Genomic DNA, 12,582 nt, shown 5'->3' on the forward strand with positions numbered 1-12,582 from the left:
GGAAGTAGCAGTCACATCATTTCTGGTTTGCGCAACCTGCTCAAAGTTTGCAACTAAATGCTTGTCTTCAGTCGAGCTGACAGGGGAGAAGTGGGCGCTCAGTGAACCATGGCCGGGCTGCCATGAAATGACAGGAATCATTGGCATACATTTCAAACAGCCTCGCGCTATCCTATTAAAGTGCCACATCCCCACTTTAAAACAGACAAGAAGGAATCCGCTTTGATAGATAGAGACTAAAATGGCTTATTGATTTTCTCACCCTTTTTTCTTTGTTAGGAACTTTTAAAAATTAGACCCCAAACTTAGGTGTTTTTTTTAATTACAATAGATTGGGAAAATAAAAAAGTGGTCTCTTGCGACATCACAGCTTCTGTATAATAAACATTCATTGAAAAGTTTTTGTTATATAATTAAGGAAATACCACAGCACAGTATTCTAACTATGGATTGTCCTGTCATTACAGCATAAATATATTAAATTAAATGTGTGCAGAAAGAATGAAATAACATAGAACAACCTCATGATTAATAATGATGGTGTAGTAAAAAAAAGGTATTTAACATTATTAATGTTAAATTATTGTGACCTAAACATTATACATTACTTGTCTGTTACCATTCCTCCCAGTTCATTACATTGTTATGTGCTACTTTGTGTATAGTTTCAGTGGTGTCAGTGACTCATCTGATTATAATTACTGTATTTCCATGGTCTATTGTGTATACTGTAGTTGATTTTAGTGATGACTAAAATATTTCATGCACAGTACAAATAGATGTTCTGCATACTGAGCTGAATGTACTTTTTCATAATGTTGATTTATAGTTGTTTCCATTAATATCTGGATTATAAAAGATTAATAGACTACAGAGATGGCAATGAAAAAGTATTTTATCACAGAGGTATCGTTCACGACTTGACTGCTTATAGCCTTTTAACTTACTTAACTGCTTGACTTGACTGCTTATAGTACATTTAACCCATTATGACAGAGGAAGTAAGGAGACGTAATGGTCCTTTAAGCAGTTTACAAAGCTGTTAGTAGAGGAGTAGGGAGTCATGAAGTAGAATCAGACAGGGGGTGAACATTTGGACAATGGTAGAAATGTTTGAGGAATTAGATTTTAAGTGTATCTGATTGCATTAAACTGATGCTCAGGTTTTAGGTGATACTCGTGAGGTTAAGACTATAAGGACAACTGCACGGTTTATATGAAACGCTGAGTAAGTGCTAAAGACCAATTACAGGAGTTCTCAATGAATCTTATCCAACTATTTTGTTTCAAAGAATATTTTTAGGTTCACTCTTTAGAATTCAGCAATGTGGTTCAGTGAGATGTGTTAGGCTATTTTGTGAATATTGTACTACAGGATAATCAAATTAGCATTATTATTTCAGAGCTGCCTGAGGCAAGTGGTGGTTCATTCAGTGTCAAAGGGCTTGTGTCTAGCTGCAGGGTTGGATTTGATCAATTATATCCCAAACATCCTTATACTAAAGTGCCTTTGATAAAAAAAATACATTAAATTCATTACTTTTTGACTAAATAGAAAATTTAGGAACACCTTGACACAGAGCATGTAGATTTAAACTTGGGAGCAGAGCTCTGAATGTCTATTCTATGCTTCTGCACTGCTTGATACAAACACAAATCCACAGGATTAGCCTAATCGGTGACCGTGGCTGGACAAAGTCCTAACAACCTTGTCAAATGCTTTGTGCCTTTCAGAATAGAGACTGTGTTCTGGCCCATCAGTTTCATAAGGCCTACATTATGGATCGTTGAGTATGTTGAGACACCCATAGCAGGGGATCCGCTGCCATGCGTGATTCCCACACTGTTCAACACAAATATTACAGCCATGGACATAACATGGTGTAAAACACAATGATCTCAGGTCCGCGGCCATATTCCTCTCATCTATCATTCAATCCTCTCTAATTAGGGTCTTTTTGTCATACTGAGAGAGGGGCACTGAGTAGCACTTCTGGGGGTGTAAATGGTACAAAAGCAAGGGTCTCATTTCCATCTGACAGTGTGATGGAGATTGAATGTGAGCTTTAGGAAGATGGGCATCCCGCAACCCTCCGACACTATCTGCAAAGCTGCTCTATAACCCTCCCTGGGGAATCATTTAACGGTGAATATTTGGGGCCTCTTTCGTTAAGTTCTGCTTAGGTTTGTCAATAACTTGTCAGGTCCCCCACTCATTGCCATTAAATTAGTGAATACATTGAGGGGAAAACCAGTGAAAATGGGCAAACTGTTCAATACAGTCAATGTTATTAGTGTTCAATTTGGGTTTTGGAATTACAGAAAAAAAGTAGTGTGTTTGGCAGTCATGTTGTGCAATAAAACCATGATAACAATGATATAAATTCATTAGTTTGCCACATAAAATAGAAACGTTTTGATTGTCAGTAACCAGTTAATTCTTTAACTTAAAAAAAAGTTATTATTTAACTCTCTCTAAAATAATCTTCATTTGTGACAGAGTGTGGGCGTGCACCAGAGAGGATGAGTGAATGTAATTGGGTGTACGTGTCAATGTGTGTATGTGTGTGTAGGGAGGGGTCGGTCTCTCTCCCTAACAGCCCCAGCGGCCCTGCTTTAGGTCCGGTGACAGGGCTCTGTCTCTCAGCCACACTTGACTGGGTCCCGCTGACACTCAACTGTCAAGCCGGCAAGCCCTCAACCACCACCCTAACATGCTCTACAGCTTCACCCAATTAACTTGCTTTCACTTGACATCGCGGCAAAGAGCTTCATAATAGGTGGTCAAGGTGCAGTGTGTCTGCTTTCGCCCCTCTCTGACGACTAACAGTGCGCATACACACACATTCAAGCGTTGCCCCCACTATCCACCCCCCTCTACTACCTCTCAATGCTTTTGTGCTTCTGTAGGTCTAGCAGGCCTCTCTTGGCTGCCTCTGCCTGTTCACTGCACTGTGACAACGGGAGAGCATTGATCCAGGAGAGGGGGCTCCAGTGGGGTACAAAGAGTCTTGCATGGAAACGTACCTACACTAATCCTACTGGACACAACTCAGTCTTCTCACTATAGAATACAAAACTACATATGCAGATATGCACATCTGTGTGCATCTATGCTTGCATGAATGCTTGCGAGCATGTGTTAACATGCGTACATGCATGTTTTGCAGTTTGGTCTGTGTTATGTGCATGATATTAGTGTCTATTTCCAAATGTGACTGTGCGAGTGTGTGTGTTTGTGAAGCACTGTGTGGCTATCTCAAGCTCTCTCTCTATTAGACATTCAGTAAGTTGGACACCAAGCCAGACTGGGCGAAGGAAGGAAAGCGATTTGACCCCCGACTGCGTTTGGGGAAGAGGGTCTTGAAGCATGTCAGCTCCGCTCAGGCTCCACTTCCCCTCTGTGTCCTTCCTATTTTTTCCCTAGTGCCAGGCCCAAACTTTGAAAACATCCACCTTAATAGGACCTAGTCAGCGAGAGCTACTCTTCCATCTATCAAACTGTGATCCGAGGTGTCAGTCTGGGCTGGCTTTGACAGAATGTCTCCAAACGAACAGTACAATGGTGTTTCCCTCCCCAGCACTCGGCTACTCTAGTGTAGCCCCTTGGCTGCCTGGCCTCTCCATCTCACTACACCACCTCTCCCCTAGTTCGTCTGCTTGATTTCACCTCATAGAACACCTTGCAACAGTGGATTGACTGACAGCCACAAGCGAGCCTAATTGTCTTCTTTCCCAATTTAGAGCACATTGGAACGCTTCAGTCTTATTTCCCTTAATAAGAAGATTAACTTTTTCTTAAAGATGGAGGAATATGAAGTAGCTCATCATTATTTAATCACAATGCTTTATCAAACATGTACTGTAGTTTTTCAGAAACTGCAGTGATAAAAGCAAAACGAGAACCCTTATGTAGCTGGCATTGTGTATTTCTAAATTATATGTGGAGTTGTTATAGAATTCAGGAGCTAAAGTTTTATGTGCCTGCAGTGATTTGACCCAAAACAAATGCCTCATACGCCAAACTCCAAAACGTGTATGTACAGAAAATAAATATTGGGCTTAAATTCCCAAAACATAACAATCCCACTCCATCTATTCTTCACTCTGCCCAAAATAATATAATTCATAGCTGTCAGGCCCTATGGCATCCCAAATTTGAACAGCATCGATCGAGGATATTGACCATTCACCAGATGCAACTCCCTGTGTTTTAACACAGTGTGCTGAAATTATATCTGCCCTTCTCATTAAACAATGGGCTCCCCAGTGGTTCACATTACTCCATGATAAGTAAAAACAAATATGAAAGGTGAAAATTAACATTAGTAACTATTAGATATGCATACATTTGTACCACTTGCAATACCCAAATGGAAATTACAAAAATGTTAATGAAGATAACTATTCCATGCAATTATACCACATCATTTTGTTTGGATTTTGTAATACTTAACACTCCTGAACCTTAACATCTTCAATGCTGTGCCTCTAGGCATCCTGTTCACTGTAGACATCCACTGAAAAGACTGAGAGAGTAACGTAAGAGACTCAGAGAGCTGACTGTTACTGAGGCTTAAGTGTTGTTTGGTTTGGTGATCTGATTGTGCTGTTGAGTTTTAACTATTAATACAAAGTCCGGGCTGCATTAGAGTACGCTTGAACCGCCAGAATCTCTCTGATGACTTCCACAGCTGAGGCTTTGTCCAATAAATTAAAAATAACACAGCCAGCTACGTGTGAATCAGAGCTTCTTTTGCACCCCAGACCATTTTAGGTAAGGGAAAATAAAGTCCTTTCTCAAGGCCCAGAGTCAAGGAGAGCAACTGGAGAATAGGCAAGTGGTTTCATCCAGTGTTTCGCAGCACACCTGAGCTGCAGTATAGTGCTGGTCCCAGTCTCTCTCCTCTCCTCAAACAAATGTACCCCTTTGGCCCCTTGGCTGTCAGTGTAGTTTGTCATTCAAATTGTATGAAACTACTGTGGATTACCATGAGGAGGAAGCAAACTGCACTCCAGCTATTCACTGTAGTCTCTTAAAAGCACTATTTGATGTTGTTTTCTCAGTGTGTGTGCGTGTGTGGGTGTGTGTGTGTGTGTGTGTGCATGCGTGCGTGTGTGTGTGTGTGTGCGTGTCTCCCACTCAGCTGTGCTGGTGTTAAGATGGCAACACTTGCCCCTCTAACCATCACTGAGTCAACAAATGAGTCCACACTAGGTACTGTTGGAGGAGCTCCCAGTGGTTTCCCAAGTTCCTGCCAGAGCTGGTGGAGACACACGTGCACATACCTACGCATGCACTTGCCACACAAAAGAACGAGCTGGTCCCAAGGACACTCATGCGGTTTCACATCTAGTCAACCACCCAAACAGACCATTTTGGTATTTCAGTTTACTTTAACATCCACATCCACAAAGAGAGCACTGGCACAATATTATTAACACTTAATCATTTCCTCTGACCTAAATGATTTCTTTATGGTGCTGTGGAAACAGCAACCAGAGTCATGAACTGGGTTTTAATCTGGCTGAATGTCAGAAGTGTCTTCAACGAGCACAAAGGCACAGACAAAACACACATGCACACGCAATGGCACATACAGTAGTCACATAACAAAATATGCTCCTGACAGGCTGTGCATTTGAGTTTTGACTGCATTTTCCCTCTAGCTTTTCTCAGACTCAAACATGTAACATGAGTGAACCTTGCTCATATGTATAATAATAATAAAACTGGAATTTTGTGTAAATATTTCTGCATCACCCGCTCAAGTATTAGGCCCCGTTTCATGTTTTATGCTTGAAATTTCATGCCATGGCTGCTTCCTTTAGTGAATTTTCAATGCATATCAGGATAAGCGGTCTGTTCTCAGGAGTACCATTAGAATAAGATAAGTATTTAGCTTCAAGGAAAAAGCCTTTGAAATGAAGCCCTCGCTGTAATGGTAGAAGTAGCAACATATCTGAGAGGGAAAGACTCATTATTTGTTGGAGTGGGATGTGGCTAAGAACAATTTCAGGACAGACGTTACCAGGTGTTTCCAATGAATCACATTGTTCAGTTCATTCATTGCATTAAATGTCATTTTAGTCCAGCTGAATTAATTTAATTTTATATTTAAGAAAACAATGTGCATCTATAGAGTTTAACTGCAACTTGGCTGTACACGTTTTCAAAGAAGAAATAGCAGTCTGGAAAAGAATTAAGCGAGAGATGGAGTAAGGAACAGAAATGGAGACGGGTGTGAATGGGAAAAGAGGAGGGGGGCAGTATTTTAATGCCTGTTGTCACCACGTAATGTCCTCACTGCGACAAAATGCTGAACCAGAGAAACTGGAGAAGACTTTTATAAAATCCCCCTGCTGCCTCCAACATATCTCAGGGATATTCCAACAGCAAAACGTATAAATCTGGGTCTTTCCACATCCAAGTCCCTCTCCTGAACTCACACACACACACACACACACACATACATACACACACACACACACACACACACACACACACACACACACACACACACACACACACACACTGAGACATCCCTCAGGACCTATGACTGCAGTCTGAATACATACTGCACACTACCGGGCCCTTGTTGGAGCCAGCCTTGGCTAGGTTATATTGAGACTATAATAACATGTAAGACAAGATGTTGGTCCTCTTTAAATTGTCCTGTTACTAAGTTAAATTAAGAACCTCATGTCATCTTTACTACTGTGAGACTCGGCAAAATGAGTCACATCTCTCAGTTATTTGCAGGAGGGTTAAATCTGGACTATTCTTGATTATTGTTTAACACAGATGAGGGGGCCAGAGAATCCCATGGCCGTTGTTTAGTTAGTTGTCTCCGCCGTTCGCCAGTTGCATTCCATAGTCATTCCATGATTTGTTTTTAATTTACTTTCTCTTCCCACAGCTTACATTTTCTCTCCATCTCTCATCTTAGAGTTATGTGCTGGTGGGGTGTGTACAGACTGTTTGTGAATGAATGTGTGTCCTCATTGATTTATTTATTTGTTTCGGTCAACCACAAGCCGGCGAGTGGAGGAGGAACCGTCATTTTGCGTAAACAGTCATGAAACATGAGGGAGGGGAGCAAGGAAAAGACAGAGGGAGGGGAAGGATAAAAAAGAATTGGAGGAACAAAAGGAAGACAAAGGTGCAGCATGTTTGGGAAAGACAGCAGCTCTCCTACATAGCCTGGGGGCACAGAGATGGCAAATGTGCCCCATTCCCCACATGGAGCTTGTCAACAGGAATTCAGTGCCGGCTCTAACGTCTGAACCACACAGCAGGAAAAGGAGGAGGCGGCAATAGTGGCATAGGAAATACTCTCCCCACCTTCTTCATGTCAAACACAAGTCTGTGTGTGACTGTGCTGTTGCTGCCACCTGAGGGACACATTAACATCTTCCCTGCTCCCCGCCAGCCTCATTCCCCTCCTAAAGTCACACTCATACACATACAGAGACACGATTGCACAAATATTAACAGACTCTCTTTCACAAACTCACTGACTATCTTTGTTGCCTGTCCTCGGGGTTGATTAGGTCGCAGGAGCAGGCCTGTCCCCACATGGAGGCTTTTGGTCCCACGCCCAGTTTGATTTCCCCTCTGCCTCCCTGATTAAATCAAGCTGGACATTTCTGTGGAGGTGGGAGAGAAGGAGGGAGTAACAAGGGAAGGAGAGAGGAACAACTGCCAAACTTAAAGCAAGCAGCGACGCACTGTTCCAGACAAGTCACACAAACTTGTCTTCCTCTCTCTCCGTCCATCTTTCCCTCCCTTGTCTCAGTCCTTTTCTTTCACTTCCTCAAAGTATTCTATGTTTGAAAAATGAATCAATGTATATACTGTATGACTCAGAGAAGCAAAAATGTCATCTGTAGAGGAAGGGAATGACAAAGTATTTAAAAAGGACATAAATCTAAATTAGCCTGAAGGACGTGGTGAAAGGACTCAGTAGTTGCTAACACATTCATGGTCACCAAGCTGGGCAACGCAGCAGGGGAGCAAGAATGTGAGACAAAATCTGCCAGCTGGCTACAGACTGTAGGACATTCAGCAAACTCTGCTCAAGTGTCCAGTCCAATATACTGACTTTAGTGGCTTGTCATTTTAGGTATGTTAATTGATGCCAAAATATGTTTTGCATATCAAAGACGGACATCTATAATGCTACCACATAGGCACTGACGTTGATAAGTAATATAAGCAACATCAAAAGGGATGCATCTATCTAGGTTTGCTTCTCTGTACAGTCCATCAGACAAGCCCAGTGTAATGTCAGTGAGTGATGAGTCAGAAAGCTGTGGTTTTTGTGGGGATGTAGAAGACAACAACAAGCTGGGCTAGCCCAGTATTGTGAGGCTCAGGATGATGACATCATGACACAGTGAGTAGGAGGTAAAGAGCAGAACAATAATCATTCATCCCCATCAACCTCTGGCTCTGTTACACAAACCCTCATTGATCTTTCTTCCTACTTTCGGACAGTCACACTGGAATAAACAATTAGGTAATGCTGTTAATACACACATACCTAGACAGAGTGAAATATCACACGGTGATGTCCTGTTCTCAAACATACACAGATCAAGAAAAGTGTATGCAGATGTCCACACAAAAAATTATAAGCATAGTGACATTTTAGGGATATTTCCAAGTGCTTGCATGGGTATGTATGTGCATAGAAATCTATGGGTCCACGTGTGCACTTGCAGAGATAAGATGAAACTCTAAACAGCCTCTACTCTGGAGGCCTTAAACCAATTTACACACCAACTCCTTCCACCTCCTCACATACAGCCCCATGATGTTTAAATTAAGGGGGGGGGGGGGTGTAAAGGAGAGAAAGAAGAAAAAGTTTCCTGAACATAGTTGAAAATTATTTTCTCTGGACAGTTTTAAGAGTCGACATCCTGTGCTGGAGTTCTCTAATCATCACCAGTGCAATTTACAATCAGAACACACAGCAAGCCAGTTCAGACCAGCTCATCTGTTGACTTTGGCCCCAGCTGAGCTCGCGTCCTGTTCTGTATGTGTGTGTGTGTGTGTGTGTGTGTGTGTCTGTGTGGGCCTGTCTATGTGCTGTTGCCATTTGAGACTTGGGTGACTCGGCACTGGGCCCTGACAAGGGTGGGGTAAACCTCTGTGGGGCTGAGGCGACCGCACACATGCACATGTTCCCTCTCTCTTTCATATACACATTTGCACGCTGTTCTTTTTTGCACAAAGGCACACACCATAAAACGTCCACTGAACAAACATGGAAATGCACTTGAGCACACATGCGTGTATAAGTATGATTTGGGCATAATTGAGCACTTGATAAACACAGATATGCACGCCACCAGGAGACTATTGCAACACACACAGCGTCAAATACAATTTGGACGGATGTACCACAAAATTCCCACACACACATATAGTTCTATACATACATGCAGAAAAAAAAAACTGCTCCCTCCCCATATCTAAACTCATACTCATTCAGTGTGGCCTTGGTTCACAATGCACAGCCCTTGTGTACATATGTGTGTATGTGTGTGCATGTGTGTGTCACACTCAGGATGCTCTCCCACCCACAGTTCCCTTGGCTGGCCTCCACCTAGCCCAAGCCCAGTGCTGTGCTGCTGCCTTGCCGCAGGGCTGAACACAGCTCACTGTGTGTGTCTGCCCCCTCACAGCCCCAGACTGTCCCGACCAATGTGCTTCTGATTAGGTGGCTTAATTACAGCTGTAAAAACAATGTTGATATAAGCCTCAAAATTGCACTGTGTCAGATACTATTAGCCTACCTTGGACTCCAGCCATTGTTATCCAACTCCTCCAGCGACCCTCCCCACCTCTCCCTCCAGCTCCTCCCATACTTTTCCTCTCCCCTTCACATTTTCTTCACTCTTTCGTGTCACAAGCAGCAACACAGGCAAACTCTGAGAGGCCAAATGGCCTGCAAATAAACAGCAGTGGCATGCCCATTGACCTTGACACAGCCAGGAAAGTCAGAGAGACCTCTCTGGAATAACATGTTAGAAAATACAATGACAATAAAAGCAAAAAATAAAGAATGACCATCCACTTTAGCTGATCAGGTTAGAATTAAGCTTCATTTGTTTAATTGGCTCTTTGGTCTGGGGTACTTGACTTTTTTTAGTGGTCTGTGGTTGTTCAAAATAAGGGCTCTGGCTCTGCAGCAGACTAAGAGGATATTCTATTAGCAAATATTACAAGGCGGCGAAGGCATTCCGAGAGGAGAGGTCAGACAGTCTGGGACAGGACACAGGGCTGTGTGTTGGGCTCTTTGTGTTCCAGTGACAGTGACTAAGGAGCGGGAGTGCAAAGTATGCCAGAAGTCTGGTCCAGGGAAAACTCTGCAACACCGTTGAGTGGAGGCAAGGAAGAAAAGCAAAGTAAAAACCTCAAGTATGCAAATCCTGGGTGGTCCAATCTTTGGACTGGTCTAAGAGAAAGTCCCCTTTTTTCGTCTGTCTCCATCTTTGAGGCACCTTCAACATCAATTCTCCTGAGATCCAGGTGTTGTGGATGAACTGCGGACATTCATCAGGCTCACTTACAGCTAATCAGCTAAGTTAAGACAACAGGCACTGGAGAGACCAACGGGAGTGGGTAGAATTTGACAAAAAGGCGGTGGAGTGAACTGAGGGACACGCCAAGGGCATGTTTCCAAACCCTGCAGGCCTCCATGGTGGCCTGCCTTAGCCCTGTGGCCTTCTCAGCAGCTGGCACTTCAAGGTTTCCCAAATGTGAAATGCCACGGCCCTAATTTCACATTGGTATAAAGAAAGAGACAGATTGAAACAAAAGCGAGGAAGCTAACTACCCAGGCCTGTATTGATTCTTGCGGGCCGGCAGGGTGTGTCTCTGCACTTCCCAGCCTTGAAAGGCCGTCTTGTCACTAAAGGTGGAGGCAATACAGTATGCCATCATTTGAATAATTGATGACTGATTCCTAAGTAATCAGTGTCCTCACAAGACAATGCATTCTCTCTCTCCCTGGTGGAGAGAAAGAGCTTGGCCTGTTTTTGTCCCGATGCCTTTAGAAGCGAAAGGTAAAAGCTTTAATGCACTGAAGCCACTGGAAGTGCTGCCTCTGAAGGACTCCCCCTGGAATCAGCTGGGATGGTGTGTCTCTCCTTATGAGGGGGTCTATCAGAGTGGCCTTCCAGTAAAGGGAGTGAGAGAAAAAGAGAGAGACAAAGTAGGAGAGGAAGATAGAGTCACTGAGTGAGCGAGTGTGTCAGAGCAGGAAGGCATGTGCATGCATTTAGATGTGTGAGTGCACGCTTATGTGTATGTGCTGTAAAATGTATACTAAGTATAAAGTTTGTTTAGGTGGTGCGCATAAAAGTATCTGTGCTCATGAACAAGAATGTCTTCATAAGTGCCCATGTGCGAGTATGTGTGTGTGTGTCCTGGAATGTACAGCCCCTTCCTCTAAACAGGAAAGGAGTACACTTAAAAGCATCACCACCCTTTCCCCTCGTACAGAACGGTGGCCAGACCAGAGGAACTTTAACTGTGAGCCAATCTGATCCTGTCCTGAACCCTTTTCACAGTAAAATCCCACACAACGTCTGATTTCCTGAGATTTCCCCCAAATTTACTGTCTACAAAGTACCTGGCAGGAGACATGAAAATATCCCTATCAATCTCTTTGCAAACAATTTGAATGCCATCTACAAGATATGTGAACAAGGCAACAGAAAACAGAAGAAGCAGGCAGTTGTGGGAAGGACGAGCCAATAACTCTACTACTGCTTATCTAGACAATAGCAGGTAATTAGTGAGTCGGTGTGTTGTTTCTTTGGGAGAGCCGGGCCGTGAGGTCAAGGCGGCTGTGTCTCTTGCAGTGGGACTCTCACTAGGCCTGTGTGCATTTACCATTTGTGTTAATACAAAGACACTTCTATCCACACACACACAAAATGTCCTGTTATCACCTCATAAAGCAACCCCAAGGGTCATACAACACAGTGTCCTGAAAAGACACTAAGCGTGAAAAAACATACAACGCTGTGACTCCTGGGAAGCACACGTTATTACATGTACAGTGTAATTACTGTATTTGTCTTGTTTAAGCGCATATCCACCAAAGAAATATTATTGAATCCATGCTTTTACAAACCCCAGAATAAAGCGACTTTAGTAAATCCCCTAGACTGCCTATTTCCTCTGTATTGCATGATTTACTTGTAGGGCTGGTTATCAAACCTCACTAATTGTTTGGTACCAAAATGTATGTGTAGCAACGAGTATCAAAAACTGCCAAAAGCTTGCTCAGATTCTTACTCTTCTTTACATTTTCTTTGATCAGGTTCAGATCAGATAGATTAAAAATCCTAATTTTGCCAAGTTTGTATTTTTTTAAGGCAAAGGTTATGTTGTGATTATTCCAACCGTTACATTTTGATGTAATGTGAGTGAACTTGTCTTGAACTTGAACGTTTCACAAAACAAAATAACTGTATTATTCTGTTTTTAGATGATTTGTAGCTGTAGTTGTTTCTTAACAAAGAAAACATTAATTCTGGGTCCCAATGAAACTCATGGCCATG

At 42.8% G+C, this 12,582-nt stretch overlaps 1 long non-coding RNA gene across 2 annotated transcripts in view; it reads right to left on the reverse strand.

Annotated features, from left to right (window-relative positions):
- LOC122873348 overlaps positions 1–12,582 on the reverse strand; it is a 53,940-nt gene that overhangs the window by 21,926 nt on the left and 19,432 nt on the right. The window lies entirely within an intron of this gene.

The sequence above is a fragment of the Siniperca chuatsi genome, linkage group LG3 (assembly GCF_020085105.1).
Source record: "Siniperca chuatsi isolate FFG_IHB_CAS linkage group LG3, ASM2008510v1, whole genome shotgun sequence".
In the NCBI taxonomy this organism is placed as follows: domain Eukaryota; kingdom Metazoa; phylum Chordata; class Actinopteri; order Centrarchiformes; family Sinipercidae; genus Siniperca; species Siniperca chuatsi.